Source organism: Salvelinus fontinalis, chromosome 32, assembly GCF_029448725.1.
Source record: "Salvelinus fontinalis isolate EN_2023a chromosome 32, ASM2944872v1, whole genome shotgun sequence".
Taxonomy (NCBI): domain Eukaryota; kingdom Metazoa; phylum Chordata; class Actinopteri; order Salmoniformes; family Salmonidae; genus Salvelinus; species Salvelinus fontinalis.
This window is the reverse complement of record NC_074696.1, coordinates 17,317,351-17,332,881: the sequence shown is the minus strand read 5'-3', so window position 1 is coordinate 17,332,881 and position 15,531 is coordinate 17,317,351. Positions and strand designations below refer to the sequence as shown.

The window sequence follows — 15,531 nt, the reverse complement described above, 5'->3', positions numbered from 1 at the left end:
CCTCTCTCCTGTTGGTCCCACTCCTCTTCTCTCTTGTTGGTCCCACTCCTCCTCTCTCCTGTAGGTCCCACTCCTCTTCTCTCTTGTTGGTCCCACTCTTCTTCTCTCCTGTTGATCCCACTCCTCCTCTCTCCTGTTGGTCCCACTCCTCTTCTCTCCTGTTGGTCCCACTCCTCTTCTCTCCTGTTGGTCCCCCTCTTCTTCTCTCCTGTTGGTCCCCCTCCTCTCTCCTGTTGGTCCCCCTCCTCCTCTCTCCCGTTGGTCCCACTCCTTCTCTCTCCTGTTGGTCCCACTCCTCCTCTCTCCTGTTTTTCCCACTCCTCCTCTCTCCTGTTGGTCCCACTCCTCTTCTCTCCTGTTGGTCCCCCTCCTCTTCTCTCCTGTTGTTCCCCCTCCTCTTCTCTCATGTTGTTCCCCCTCCTCCTCTCTCCTGTTGGTCCCACTCCTCTTCTCTCCTGTTGGTCCCCCTCTTCTTCTCTCCTGTTGGTCCCCCTCCTCTCTCCTGTTGGTCCCCCTCCTCCTCTCCCCCGTTGATCCCACTCCTCTTCTCTCCTGTTGGTCCCCCTCCTCTTCTCTCCCGTTGGTCCCACTCCTCCTCTCTCCTGTTGGTCCCACTCCTCCTCTCTCCTGTTTTTCCCACTCCTCCTCTCTCCTGTTGGTCCCACTCCTCTTCTCTCTTGTTGGTCCCACTCCTCTTCTCTCCTGTTGATCCCACTCCTCCTCTCTCCTGTTGGTCCCCCTCCTCTTCTCTCCTGTTGTTCCCCCTCCTCTTCTCTTCTGTTGGTCTCCCTCCTCTTCTCTCTTGTTGGTCCCACTCCTCCTCTCTCCTGTTGGTCCCACTCCTCTTCTCTCCTGTTGTTCCCCCTCCTCTTCTCTCTTGTTGGTCCCACTCCTCTTCTCTCCTGTTGATCCCACTCCTCCTCTCTCCTGTTGGTCCCCCTCCTCTTCTCTCCTGTTGGTCCCCCTCCTCTTCTCTTCTGTTGGTCTCCCTCCTCTTCTCTCTTGTTGGTCCCACTCCTCTTCTCTCCTGTTGGTCCCACTCCTCCTCTCTCCTGTTGGTCCCCCTCCTCCTATCACCTGTTGGTCCCACTCCTCTTCTCTCCTGTTGGTCCCACTCCTCTTCTCTCCTGTCGATCCCACTCCTCTTCTCTCCTGTTGGCCCCACTCCTCCTATCACCTGTTGGTCTCACTCCTCTTCTCTCCTGTTGGACCCACTCCTCCTCTCTCCTGTTGGTCCCCCTCCTCTTCTCTCCTGTTGGTCCCCCTCCTTCTATTAACCTGTTGGTCCCCCTCCTCTTCTCTCCTGTTGGTCCCCCTCCTCCTATTAACCTGTTGGACCCACTCCTCTTCTCTCCTGTTGGTCCCACTCCTCTTCTCTCCTGTTGGTCCCCCTCCTCTTCTCTCCTGTTGGTCCCCCTCCTCCTATTAACCTGTTAGACTCACTCCTCTTCTCTCCTGTTGGTCCCACTCCTCTTCTCTCCTGTTGGTCCCCCTCCTCTTCTCTCTTGTTGGTCCCACTCTTCTTCTCTCCTGTTGATCCCACTCCTCCTCTCTCCTGTTGGTCCCCCTCCTCTTCTCTCATGTTGTTCCCCCTCCTCCTCTCTCCTGTTGGTCCCACTCCTCTTCTCTCTTGTTGGTCCCACTCCTCTTCTCTCCTGTTGGTCCCACTCCTCTTCTCTCATGTTGTTCCCCCTCCTCCTCTCTCCTGTTGGTCCCACTCCTCTTCTCTCTTGTTGGTCCTACTCCTCCTCTCTCCTGTTGGTCCCACTCATCTTCTCTCCTGTTGGTCCCACTCCTCTTCTCTCCTGTTGGTCCCACTCCTCTTCTCTCCTGTTGGTCCTACTCCTCCTCTCTCCTGTTGGTCCCACTCCTCCTCTCTCCTGTTGGTCCTACTCCTCCTCTCTCCTGTTGGTCCCACTCCTCTTCCCTCCTGTTGATCCCACTCTTCTTCTCACCTGTTGGTCCCCCTCCTCTTCTCTCCTGTTGGTCCCACTCCTCTTCTCTCCTGTTGGTCCCACTCCTCTTCTCTCCTGTTGGTCCTACTCCTCCTCTCTCCTGTTGGTCCCACTCCTCCTCTCTCCTGTTGGTCCTACTCCTCCTCTCTCCTGTTGGTCCCACTCCTCTTCCCTCCTGTTGGTCCCACTCCTCCTCTCTCCTGTTGTTCCCACTCCTCCTCCCTCCTGTTGATCCCACTCCTCTTCTCACCTGTTGGTCCCCCTCCTCTTCTCACCTGTTGGTCCCCCTCCTCCTCTCACCTGTTGGTACCCCTCCTCCTCTCTGCTGTTGGTCCCCGTCCTCATCTCTCCTGCTGGTCCCCCTCCTCCTTTTTCCTGTTGGTCCCACTCCTCTTCTCTCCTATTGGTCCCACTCCTCTTCTCTCCTGTTGGTCCCACTCCTCCTCTCTCCTGTTGGTCCCACACCTCCTCTCTCCTCTTGGTCCCACTCCTCTTCTCTCCTGTTGGTCCCACTCCTCTTCTCTCCTGTTGGTCCCACTCCTCCTCTCTCCTGTTGGTCCCACTCCTCTTCTCTCCTGTTGGTCCCACTCCTCCTCTCTCCTGTTGGTCCCACTCCTCTTTCCTCCTGTTGATCCCACTCCTCCTTTCTCCTGTTGTTCGCCCTCCTCTTCTCACCTGTTGGTCCCCCTCCTCCTCTCTCCTGTTAGTCCCACTCCTCTTCTCTCCTGTTGGTCCCACTCCTCTTCTCTCCTGTTGGTCCCCCTCCTCTTTTCACCTGCTGGTCCCCCTCCTCCTCTCACCTGTTGGTCCCACTCCTCCTCTCTCCTGTTGGTCCCCGTCCTCATAACTCCTGCTGGTCCCCCTCCTCATCTCTCCTGCTGGTCCCCCTCCTCCTTTCTCCTGTTTGTCCCCCTCATCTTCTCTCCTGTTGGTCCCCCTCCTCTTCTCTCCTGTTGGTCCCACTCCTCTTCTCTCCTGTTGGTCCCCCTCTTCTTCTCTCCTGTTGGTCTCCCTCCTCCTATCACCTGTTGGTCCCACTCCTCTTCTCTCCTGTTGATCCCACTCCTCTTCTCTCCTGTTGTTCCCACTTCTCCTCCCTCCTGTTGATCCGACTCCTATTCTCTCCTGTTGGTCCCCCTCCTCTTCTCTCCTGTTGGTCCCACTCCTCTTCTCTCCTGTTGGTCCCACTCCTCTTCTCTCCTGTTGGTCCCACTCCTCTTCTCTCCTGTTGGTCCCACTCCTCTTCTCTCCTGTTGGTCCCACTCCTCTTCTCTCCTGTTGGTCCCACTCCTCTTCTCTCCTGTTGGTCCCACTCCTCTTCTCTCCTGTTGGTCCCACTCCTCTTCTCTCCTGTTGGTCCCACTCGTCTTCTCTCCTGTTGGTCCCACTCCTCTTCTCTCCTGTTGGTCCCACTCCTCTTCTCTACAGTTGGTCCCCCTCCTCTTCTCTCCTGTTGGTCCCACTCCTCTTCTCTCCTGTTGGTCCCACTCCTCTTCTCTCCTGTTGGTCTCACTCCTCTTCTCTCCTGTTGGTCCCACTCCTCTTCTCTCCTGTTGGTCCCACTCCTCTTCTCTCCTGTTGGTCCCACTCCTCTTCTCTCCTGTTGGTCCCACTCCTCCTCTCTACAGTTGGTCCCACTCCTCTTCTCTCATTTTGGTCACTCGTGTTGGTCCCCCTCCTCCTCTCTCCCGTTGATCCCACTCCTCTTCTCTCCTGTTGGTCCCCCTCCTCTTCTCACCTGTTGTTCCCCCTCCTCCTCTCTCCCGTTGATCCCACTCCTCTTCTCTCCTGTTGGTCCCCCTCCTCTTCTCACCTGTTGGTCCCCCTCCTCTTCTCACCTGTTGGTCCCCCTCCTCTTCTCTCCTGTTTGTCCCCCTCCTCTTCTCTCCTGTTGGTCCCCCTCCTCTTCTCACCTGTTGGTCCCCCTCCTCCTCTCACCTGTTGGTCCCCCTCCTCTTCTCTCCTGTTGGTCCCACTCCTCTTCTCTCTTGTTGGTCCCCCTCCTCCTCTCACCTGTTGGTCCCCCTCCTCCTCTCTCCTGTTGTTCCCCCTCCTCCTCTCTCCTGTTGGTCCCACTCCTCTTCTCTCCTGTTGGTCCCACTCCTCTTCTCTCTTGTTGGTCCCCCTCCTCCTCTCACCTGTTGGTCCCCCTCATCCTCTCTCCTGTTTGTCCCCCTCCTTCTCTCTCCTGGTGGTCCCCCTCCTCCTCTCACCTGTTGGTCCCACTCATCCTCTCTCCTGTTTGTCCCACTCATCCTCTCTCCTGTTTGTCCCCCTCCTCCTCTCTCCTGGTGGTCCCACTCCTCCTCTCACCTGTTGGTCCCACTCATCCTCTCACCTGTTGGTCCCACTCATCCTCTCTCCTGTTTGTCCCACTCATCCTCTCTCCTGTTTGTCCCCCCCTCTTCTCTCCTGTTGGTCCCACTCCTCTTCTCTCATGTTGTTCCCCCTCCTCCTCTCTCCTGTTGGTCCCACTCCTCTTCTCTCCTGTTGGTCCCCCTCTTCTTCTCTCCTGTTGGTCCCCCTCCTCTCTCCTGTTGGTCCCCCTCCTCCTCTCTCCCGTTGATCCCACTCCTCTTCTCTCCTGTTGGTCCCACTTCTCCTCTCTCCTGTTGGTCCCACTCCTGCTCTCTCCTGTTGGTCCCCCTCCTCCTCTCTCCCGTTGATCCCACTCCTCTTCTCTCCTGTTGGTCCCACTTCTCCTCTCTCCTGTTGGTCCCACTCCTCCTCTCTCCTGTTGGTCCCCCTCCTCCTCTCTCCCGTTGATCCCACTCCTCTTCTCTCCCGTTGGTCCCACTCCTCCTCTCTCCTGTTGGTCCCACTCCTCCTCTCTCCTGTTTTTCCCACTCCTCCTCTCTCCTGTAGGTCCCACTCCTCTTCTCTCTTGTTGGTCCCACTCTTCTTCTCTCCTGTTGATCCCACTCCTCCTCTCTCCTGTTGGTCCCCCTCCTCTTCTCTCATGTTGTTCCCCCTCCTCCTCTCTCCTGTTGGTCCCACTCCTCTTCTCTCTTGTTGGTCCCACTCCTCCTCTCTCCTGTAGGTCGCACTCCTCTTCTCTCTTGTTGGTCCCACTCTTCTTCTCTCCTGTTGATCCCACTCCTCCTCTCTCCTGTTGGTCCCACTCCTCTTCTCTCCTGTTGGTCCCACTCCTCTTCTCTCCTGTTGGTCCCCCTCTTCTTCTCTCCTGTTGGTCCCCCTCCTCTCTCCTGTTGGTCCCCCTCCTCCTCTCTCCCGTTGGTCCCACTCCTTCTCTCTCCTGTTGGTCCCACTCCTCCTCTCTCCTGTTTTTCCCTCTCCTCCTCTCTCCTGTTGGTCCCACTCCTCTTCTCTCCTGTTGGTCCCCCTCCTCTTCTCTCCTGTTGTTCCCCCTCCTCTTCTCTCATGTTGTTCCCCCTCCTCCTCTCTCCTGTTGGTCCCACTCCTCTTCTCTCCTGTTGGTCCCCCTCTTCTTCTCTCCTGTTGGTCCCCCTCCTCTCTCCTGTTGGTCCCCCTCCTCCTCTCTCCCGTTGATCCCACTCCTCTTCTCTCCTGTTGGTCCCCCTCCTCTTCTCTCCCGTTGGTCCCACTCCTCCTCTCTCCTGTTGGTCCCACTCCTCCTCTCTCCTGTTTTTCCCACTCCTCCTCTCTCCTGTTGGTCCCACTCCTCTTCTCTCTTGTTGGTCCCACTCCTCTTCTCTCCTGTTGATCCCACTCCTCCTCTCTCCTGTTGGTCCCCCTCCTCTTCTCTCCTGTTGTTCCCCCTCCTCTTCTCTTCTGTTGGTCTCCCTCCTCTTCTCTCTTGTTGGTCCCACTCCTCCTCTCTCCTGTTGGTCCCACTCCTCTTCTCTCCTGTTGTTCCCCCTCCTCTTCTCTCTTGTTGGTCCCACTCCTCTTCTCTTCTGTTGGTCTCCCTCCTCTTCTCTCTTGTTGGTCCCACTCCTCTTCTCTCCTGTTGGTCCCACTCCTCCTCTCTCCTGTTGGTCCCCCTCCTCCTATCACCTGTTGGTCCCACTCCTCTTCTCTCCTGTTGGTCCCACTCCTCTTCTCTCCTGTCGATCCCACTCCTCTTCTCTCCTGTTGGCCCCACTCCTCCTATCACCTGTTGGTCTCACTCCTCTTCTCTCCTGTTGGACCCACTCCTCCTCTCTCCTGTTGGTCCCCCTCCTCTTCTCTCCTGTTGGTCCCCCTCCTTCTATTAACCTGTTGGTCCCCCTCCTCTTCTCTCCTGTTGGTCCCCCTCCTCCTATTAACCTGTTGGACCCACTCCTCTTCTCTCCTGTTGGTCCCACTCCTCTTCTCTCCTGTTGGTCCCCCTCCTCTTCTCTCCTGTTGGTCCCCCTCCTCCTATTAACCTGTTGGACTCACTCCTCTTCTCTCCTGTTGGTCCCACTCCTCCTCTCTCCTGTTGGTCCCCCTCCTCCTATCACCTGTTGGTCCCACTCCTCTTCTCTCTTGTTGATCCCACTCCTCCTCTCTCCTGTTGGTCCCCCTCCTCCTATCACCTGTTGGTCCCACTCCTCTTCTCTCTTGTTGATCCCACTCCTCCTCTCTCCTATTGTTCCCCCTCCTCCTCTCTCCTGTTGGTCCCACTCCTCTTCTCTCCTGTTGGTCCCCCTCCTCTTCTCTCTTGTTGATCCCACTCCTCCTCTCTCCTGTTGGTCCCCCTCCTCCTATCACCTGTTGGTCCCACTCCTCTTCTCTCTTGTTGATCCCACTCCTCCTCTCTCCTGTTGGTCCCCCTCCTCCTTTCACCTGTTGGTCCCACTCCTCCTCTCTCAAGGGGCTTTATTTGCATGGGAAACATATGTTAACATTGCCGAAGCAAATGAGGTAGATAATATACAAAAGTGAAATAAACAATAAAAATTAACAGTAAACATTACACTCACAGAAGTTCCAAAAGAATAAAGAAATTACAAATGTCATATTATGTATATATACAGTGTTGTAACGATTTGCAAATGGTTAAGGTATAAAAGGGAAAATAAATAAACATAAATATGGGTTGTATTTACAATGGTGTTTGTTCTTCACTGTTTACCCTTTTCTTGTGGCAACAACAACAAATCTTGCTGCTGTGATGGCACACTATGGTATTTCACCCAGTAGATATGGGAGTTTATCAAAATCGGGTTTGTTTTCGAATTCTTTGTGGATCTGTGTAATCTGAGGGAAATATGTGTCTCTAATATGGTCATACATTTGGCAGGAGGTTAGGAAGTGCAGCTCAGTTTCCACCTTGTTTTGTGGGCAGTGAGCACATAGCCTGTCTTCTCTTGAGAGCCAGGTCTACCTATGGCAGCCTCGCTCAATAGCAAGGCTATGCTCACTGAGTCTGTACATAGTCAAAGCTTTCCTTAAGTTTGGGTCAGTCACAGTGGTCAGGTATTCTGCCACTCTGTTTAGGGCCAAAAAGCATTTTAGTTTGCTCAGTTTTTTTGTTAATTCTTTCCAATGTGTCAAGTAATTATCTTTTTGTTTTCTCATGATTGAGTCTAATTGTGTTGATGTCCTGGGGCTCTGTGGGGTCTGTTTATGTTTGCTCAGGGGACTCTTCTCCAGGTTCATCTCTCTGTAGGTGATGGCTTTGTAATGGAAGATTTGGGAATCGCTTCCTTTTAGGTGGTTGTAGAATTTAACGTCTCTCTTCTGGATTTTGATCATTAGCGGGTATTGGTCTAATTCTGCTCTGAATGTAGGTTTTGATGTTTTCTGTTGTACACGGAGGATATTTTTGCAGAATTCTGCATGCAGAGCCTCAGTTTGGTGTTTGTCGCATTTAGTTAATTATTGGTTGGTGAGTGGACCCCAGACCTCACAACCATAAAGGGCAATGCGTTCTATAACTGATTCAAGTATTTTTAGCCAGATCCTAATTGGTATGGCATTCTATGCCTTTTGATGGCATAGAATGCCCTTCTTGCCTTGTCTCTCAGATCATTCACAGCTTTGTGGAAGTTACCTGTTACTTGATGTTTAGGCCAAGGTATGTATAGTTTTTTGTGTGCTCTAGGGCAACGGTGTCTAGATGGAATTTGTATTTGTCGTCCTGGCGACTGAACCTTTTTTGTAACACCGTTATTTTGGTCTTACTGAGATTTACTGTCTCTCTCTCTCTCTTCCTCCCTCCCTGCCTCTTTCCCTCCATGCCACTCTTCCTGCTGCCGCCTCCGCTTTGGGCCCCTTGGCTCTGCCCGCTGCAGGCTGTTGCTTGGCAACCCCCAGACAGCTTCCCTTGCTTAGGCAAGGGTTCTGATGTTCCTGCCTGTTCTGATCTCTCATTGGATGGATGGAAGCCCATGGATGCCGATGCCCAGTTTTCCATATTTTACACATAAGTTTGTATTATCAGTGTTATTAATTGTAGAGGGCATGTCGAGCATTAAGGGTAGCAGTAATAGACTGTGCATCCTGAATGGCACCCTATTCCCTTTGTAGTGCAATACTTTTGACCAGGGTGAATAGGGTGCACTTTGGGACACAGGTTAATAGTATCACTAGCGGCTCTGTTCCAGTGTCCATACTGGTAAACTACTTTAATGAACTAATGTATTGAACATGCAAGTGGCATGTCAGTATGGACATTGGAAGGTAGCCCAAGACTACTTTTAAGAGAAACCACCAGAGCTCCATGAGATATAGAAGTTTGTCTTTATTTTGTGGTGTTTAGTGTTCTGTCATTTGACCCAATGTGGTGAGGGTTAAAGTCACAATCCTGAATTCATGTTTGATATTAAATCACTTTTGAACAACAGTGAATATCACAGATTCTACATTTTAAAGGCACCACCAAGCCATGAACATTGTACCTATCTGGTTCGTTCTGTAATCTGTACTGAAAATAGCAGTTTGGACAACAGTTTGACATCAAGGATGAATCATATCACAGAGTTCCATGACTTCTTTATATATGCGTCCTCCTCTCTTATCCTCTCCCCCATCCTCCTCTCCTCTCTTCTCCTCTTCCCTATCCTCCTCTCTTCTCCTCTTCCCCATCCTCCTCTCTTCTCCTCTTCCCCATCCTCCTCTCTTCTCCTCTTCCCCATCCTCCTCTCTTCTCCTCTTCCCCATCCTCCTCTCTTCTCCTCTTCCCCATCCTCCTCTCCTCTCTTCTCCTCTTCCCCATCCTCCTCTCCTCTCTTCTCCTCTCCCCCATCCTCCTCTCTTCTCCTCTTCCCCATCCTCCTCTCCTCTCTTATCCTCTTCCCCATCCTCCTCTCCTCTCTTATCCTCTCCCCCATCCTCCTCTCTTCTCCTCTTCCCCATCCTCCTCTCTTCCCCATCCTCTTCCCCATCCTCCTCTCTTCTCCTCTTCCCCATCCTCCTCTCCTCTCTTATCCTCTTCCCCATCCTCCTCTCCTCTCTTATCCTCTCCCCCATCCTCCTCTCTTCTCCTCTCCCCCATCCTCCTCTCCGTTCTCCTGTGTGTCTGTGGCAGAACATCCCAGTAAAAATAGTGTCCCTTCCCCTCCGTCATCTGCCCCACTTTGTTGTCACTACTCGCTGCTTCAACTTTCTTCCCCGGCAACTTTTGTAGAAATAAACCCTCGACTCCCATCTCTGAATATCACCCCAGAGTTAATGGACTATTGGGTGTCCCGGAATACTCTGAGACAGAGGCACGTTGTTGCTTGGTTACGTTCATGTCCCTTTAGATAGGGATGGCCTCTCAAACAGTACCCTATTCCCTTCAATAGTGCACTTCTTTTTACCAGGCCCCATAGGCAGGGTCATACATCTGGGCGTGATATGCTTTTAAAGTTCCCTTTCGGTGTAGTCGGTACATGAAGCTTTTATGTTTCCTTTTAGGACATTATAAGTACCAACGGTCCTCTATAGACTTGTTGCTCTGACGTCATTGTTTCTGATCCAAGGTTACAACTGGCTCTGTTAGCGTCCCAAATGGCACCTTATTCCCTATATAGTGCACGACTTTCTTTTCTATTTCATTCCCACCCCTCATGTATTTTCTGACCATGGGATAAGACAGGTAAGGAGGTAGAGCTAGAGGAGAGAGTGTGCTGAAATAGCAGTAGGCCGTATTCAAACCAATACTGCAGCGGTATATGAGATCTGGAGGCAGCGACTTAGACCACTCTAGGCCACAGTTCACTACATAGGGACTAGGGGGCCATTTGGGATGCAGACTTTCCCTCTGCGAGGTAACATTCTGTCAGACTTGTGTGTGTGTGTATAGCGACTGTCTGCTACCTAAATGTTTTAATCCTTTGTGAGCTTTGTTGTAAAACCCAACAAGGGCACGGAGTCTGTTTGTATAATCATATATGAAGTCCTAATCCAAGAAAGAACAAGCTCTCAGGAAAGGACAATAACAAATAGAAATGCAGTTTGGGATTATGGAGTGAATAGATTTAACTGTACCCTACAACATGACGTTTCAAGGAGATGGGGCTCCTCCCAAATTGCACCCTATTCGCCTTTTATAGTGCACTACTTTTGACCACAGCCCCATGGACCCTGCATGGTCAAAAGCATTGCAGTATAAAGGGAATAGGGTGCTATTTGGGACACAACCATAGACTGGTGGTGGTGGGTGGGCGGGGTTGACCTCTCTGGCTCAGACTCTGTTCTACTGTAATTGAAGAATGAATGGCTCATAATTGTCCCATTTCAAGTGATCCTGGGCTACATAACATAATGCATTCTCTGTAGAGGTAAAGGCCTGAGGAGATGTGATGATAGACAGCCATTTACATTAACATGGCTTAATATGGACATGATTCAGGTTTGAGTCTGATACAACGTGTGTGAATCTATGGGGATGTTTGTGTACCTGTGTGAGAGTGATTGTGTGTGTGTGTGTGTGTGTGTGTGTGTGTGTGTGTGTGTGTGTGTGTGTGTGTGTGTGTGTGTGTGTGTGTGTGTGTGTGTGTGTGTGTGTGTGGTTCATGCACTTACAGTTCATAATAAGGTTCAAGCACTTACGTATGTACAGTCTGTGTGTACACACTCGTGTGCGTCCTGAAAATGACAGCAGTCATACTCAAGGTGTTGCTAAGTGGGGCAGCTAAAACTGGGCTTCAGCGTTCACTGCTGCCTTTAAGAGGACTGTATGTAGCCCTCCTTCACTCTGCCCCCCTCCCCCCCCCATCCATCCATCCTCCCTCCCTGCCTCGCTCCCTACCTGCCTGCCTGCCTCGCTCCCTCCCTCCCTGCCTGCCTCCCTCCCTGCCTTGCTCCCTCCCTCCCTGCCTCGCTCCCTCCCTGCCTCGCTCCCTCCCTGCCTCGCTCCCTCCCTGCCTCGCTCCCTCCCTCCCTCCCTCCCTGCCTGTCTCTTCCTCCTCCATGCTTTACGGTGAGGAATACACATGCAGAGACCATCCGTTCACCCACACCGCTTCTCACAAAGACACGGCTGTTGGAACCAAAAATCTCCAATTTGGACTCCAGACCAAAGGACAAATTTCCACTGGTCTAATGTCCATTGCTCATGTTTCTTGGCCCAAGCAAGTCTCTTCTTCTTATTGGTGTCCTTTAGTAGTGGTTTCTTTGCAGCAATTCTACCATGAAGGCCTGATTCACACAGTCTCCTCTGAACAGTTCATGGTGAGATGTGTCTGTTACTTGAACTCTGTGAAGCATTTATTTGGGCTGCAATTTCTGAGGCTGGTAACTCTAATGAACTTATCCTCTGCAGCAGAGGTAACTCTGGGTCTTCCTTTCCTGTGGCAGTCCACATGAGAGCCAGTTTCATCACAGCGCTTGATGGTTTTTACGACTGCACATGAAACTTTAAAAGTTCTTTACATTTTCTGTATTGACTGACCTTCATGTCTTAAAGTAGTGACTGTCGTTTCTCTTTGCTTATTTGAGCTGTTCTTGCCATAATATGAACTTGGTATTTTACCAAATTCTTAGAACACAACTGATTGGCTCAAACGCATTAGAAGGAAAGAAATTCCACAAATGAACTTTAAAGGCACACCTGTTAATTGAAATGCATTCCAGCTGGTTGAAAGAATGCCAAGAGTGTGCAAAGATGTCATCAAGGCAAAGGGTGGCTATTTGAAGAATCTCAAATCTAAAATATATTTTGATTTGTTTAACACTTTTTTGGTTACTACATGATTCCATATGTGTTATTTCATAGTTTTGATGTCTTCACTATTATTCTACAATGTAGAAAATAGTAAAAATATAGACAAACCCTGAATGAAATGAGTAGGTGTTCTAAAACTTTTGACCGGTAGTGTACACACACACACACACACAGGCCTGTAAAAACGTCTGATATATTACCACGTCTGGCCACGTTCCCCCAAACCCTTAATTGTGTTTTTATTAAAGGGACGGGATGTGTCGCCATGGCGCTAATAGCCGCCAACAGTGCTAATTTGGCCTGTAAGTCACATGCGAGAGAAAGAGAGGGAGAGAAGGTGGAGACCAAAAGAGAGTGAGAGGAAGAGAGATGGAGAGGGAGAGAAAGAGATGAGATTAGATTGGTTTAATAGTCACACGTAAACGGTTGCAGATGTAATTACAGCATAGAGTGAAATTATTGAGCTACTAGCTCCAACAATGCAGTGAAATAAAACAATATATATATATATATATATATATATATATATATATCTAGAAACCATAATATATTCATATTAACAACTGCAGCAATTATAAATGTCCATTGGGGTGGGGGTAGGGTATCCATGGGGGGGTGTCCATAGGGGGAGCAGGGGAGTAGGTAGCTGACTAGTGGTGGCTATTCAGCATGATAAATGTCAATAGGGAGAGCAGGTAGCTAATTGGTGGTGGCTAGTCAGTAGCCTGATGGTCTGGAGGTAGAAGCTATTGGCCAGTTTTACAGTTTTTGCCATGATGCTCCTATAATGCCCACGTCTGAGTGGTGGAAACGGAGAGAACCGGTCATGGCTCAGGTGACTGGGGTCCCTGATGATCTTCTTGGCCTTTCTGTGACACCTGGTGTTGTAGGTGTCCTGAAGGTCAGGCAGTGTGCACCCAGTGGTGCATTCAGCTGAGCGTACCACCCTCTGTAGCACCTTGTGGTCTGTGGCAGTGGAGTTGCCGTACCCGGCTGTGATGCAACCCGGCAATATGCTCTTGATGGTGCTCCTGTAGAACACTGTGAGGGCCCTCGGGACCAGACTGAATTTTGTCAGAAGAGTTTGATGAGTCGCTATTGTGCCTTCTTCACCACAGTGTCCGTGGGGTTTGACCATTTCAGCTCCTTGGAGTTGTGTACTCAGAGGAACTTGAACTTTTTGACCGTCTCCATGGTGGCCCAGTTGATGAGGATGGGCGCGTGCCCAGCCTGGTACCTCCTGAAGTCCACAATCAGCTCCTTTGTTTAGCTGATGTTGAGGTTGTTTACCTGGCACCACGCCATTAGAGTGCCTACCTCCTCCCTGTAGGCCGACCTCGTTGTTGTTGGTAATCAGGACTACTACTGTCGTGTCGTCAGCAAACTTTATGATGGAGTTGGAGTTGTGTGAGACCACACAGTCGTGGGTATACAGGGGATACAGGAGGGGACTGAGTACCCACCCTTGTGAGGACCCTATGTTGAGAATCAGTGTCGAGGAGGTAATGTTGCCTACCTTCACCACCTTGGGGCTGCCCGTCAGGAAGTCCATAACCCAGTTGCATAGGGAGGAGTTCAGTCCCAGGGCCTTGAGTTTTGTGGTGAGCTTAGAGGGCACTATGGTGTTGAAGGCAGAGCTGTAGTCGATGAACAGCATTCTCACAAATGCATTCCTTTTGTCCAGGTGGGTGAGGGCAGTGTGCAGTTTAATGGCGATTGTGTCGACCGTGGATCTGTCAGGGTGGTAGGTGAATTGTGTGTCGGAGGGAGGAGCTGATATGGTTTTTGACTAGCACTTCATGATGACGGAAGTGGGTGCTATTGGTCTGTAGTCATTCAGTTCAGTCACTTTCCCTTTCTTGGGCAAGGGGCTGATAGTGGACAGAGGGGGAGAGAGATGGAGAGGGGGAGAAAAAGAGAAAGATAGAAAGGGAGAGTGAAAAATAGACGGGGAGGGGGTGTTTAAACATGCCCCAGGCCATTATACCTCCTCAGTTTGATTATTCACCTGAATGTTTGATCACTGCCACATCAATCCAATGTAACCTATCCGTCAGAAGTCCACGTTCAGGCAAAACTGTGTATCTTTTGTCCCTCCAAGGCACCCTTAGGCTTGCATCCTAAATGGTAATCTATTCCCTATATAGTACACTACTTTTGACCAAAGCCCTATGGGGTCAAAAGTGAAGTGCCTTGCAAAAGTATTCATCCCCCTTGGTGTTTTTCCTATTTTGTTGCATTACAACCTGTAATTTCAGTAGATTTTTATTTGGATTTCATGTAATGGACATACTAAATAGTCCAAATTGGTGAAGTGAAAAGAAAAAAATATCTAAAATTGGTGCAGGCATTTGTATTCAACCCCTTTGCGATGAAGTTCCTAAATATGATCTGGTGCAACCTATTAACTTCAGAAGTCAATTAGTTAAATAAAGTCCACCTGTGTGCAATCTAAATGTCACATGATCTCCGTATATATACACCTCTTCTGAAAGGCCCCAGAGTCTGCAACACCACTAAGCAAGCGGCACCATGAAGACCAAGGAGCTCTCCAAACAAGTCAGGAACAAAGTTGTGGAGGAGTACAGATCAGGATTGGGTTATAAAAAAATATCAGAAACGTTGAACATTCCACGGAGCACCATTTCAATCTATTATTAAAAAAGAAAAGAATATGGCACCACATCAAATCTGGGGGGCCGCCCACTAAAACTCAGATCAGGCAAGAAGGGCATTAATCAGAGAGGCAACAAAGAGACCAAAGATAACCCTGAAGGAGCTGCTCCACAGCGGAGATTGGAGTATCTGTCCATAGGACCACTTTAAGCCGTACACTCCACAGAGCTGGGCTTTACGGAAGAGTGGCCAGAAAAAAAAGCCATTGCTTAAAGAAAAAGATAAGCAAACACGTTTGGTGTTCGCCAAAAGGCTTGTGGGAGACTCCCCAAACATAGAGAAGAAGGTACTCTGGTCAGATGAGAGTAAAATTGGGCTTTTTGGACATCAAGGAAAACGCTATGTCAAGCGCAAACCCAACACCTCTCATCACCCCAAGAACACCATCCCCACAGTGAAGCGTGGTGGCAGCAGCATCATTGTGTGGGGATGTTTTTCATCGGCAGGGACTGGGAAACTGGTCAGAATTGAATGAAGGATGGATGGAGCTAATACAGGGAAATCCTTGAGGGAAACCTGTTTGTCTTCCAGAAATTTGAGACTGGGACGGAGGTTCACCTTCCAGCAGGACAATGAACCTAAGCATACTGCGAAAGCAACACTCGAGCGGTTTAAGGGGAAACATTTACATGTCTTGGAATGGCCTAGTCAAAGCCCAGACCTCAATCCAATTGAGAATCTGTGGTATGACTTAAAAATTGCTGTACACCAGCGGAACCCATCCAACTTGAAGGAGCTGGAGCAGTTTTGTCTTGAAGAATGGGCAAAAATCCCAGTGGCTAGATGTGCCAAGCTTATAGAGACATACCCCAAGAGACTTGCAGCTGTAATTGCTGCAAAAGGTGGATCTACAAAGTATTG

The 15,531-nt window shown here is 50.3% G+C and overlaps 1 protein-coding gene across 2 annotated transcripts in view; it reads left to right on the top strand.

Moving 5' to 3' along the window:
- The window catches only part of LOC129830813 (gamma-aminobutyric acid type B receptor subunit 2-like), a 415,909-nt gene that overhangs the window by 362,438 nt on the left and 37,940 nt on the right, over positions 1–15,531 (top strand). The window lies entirely within an intron of this gene.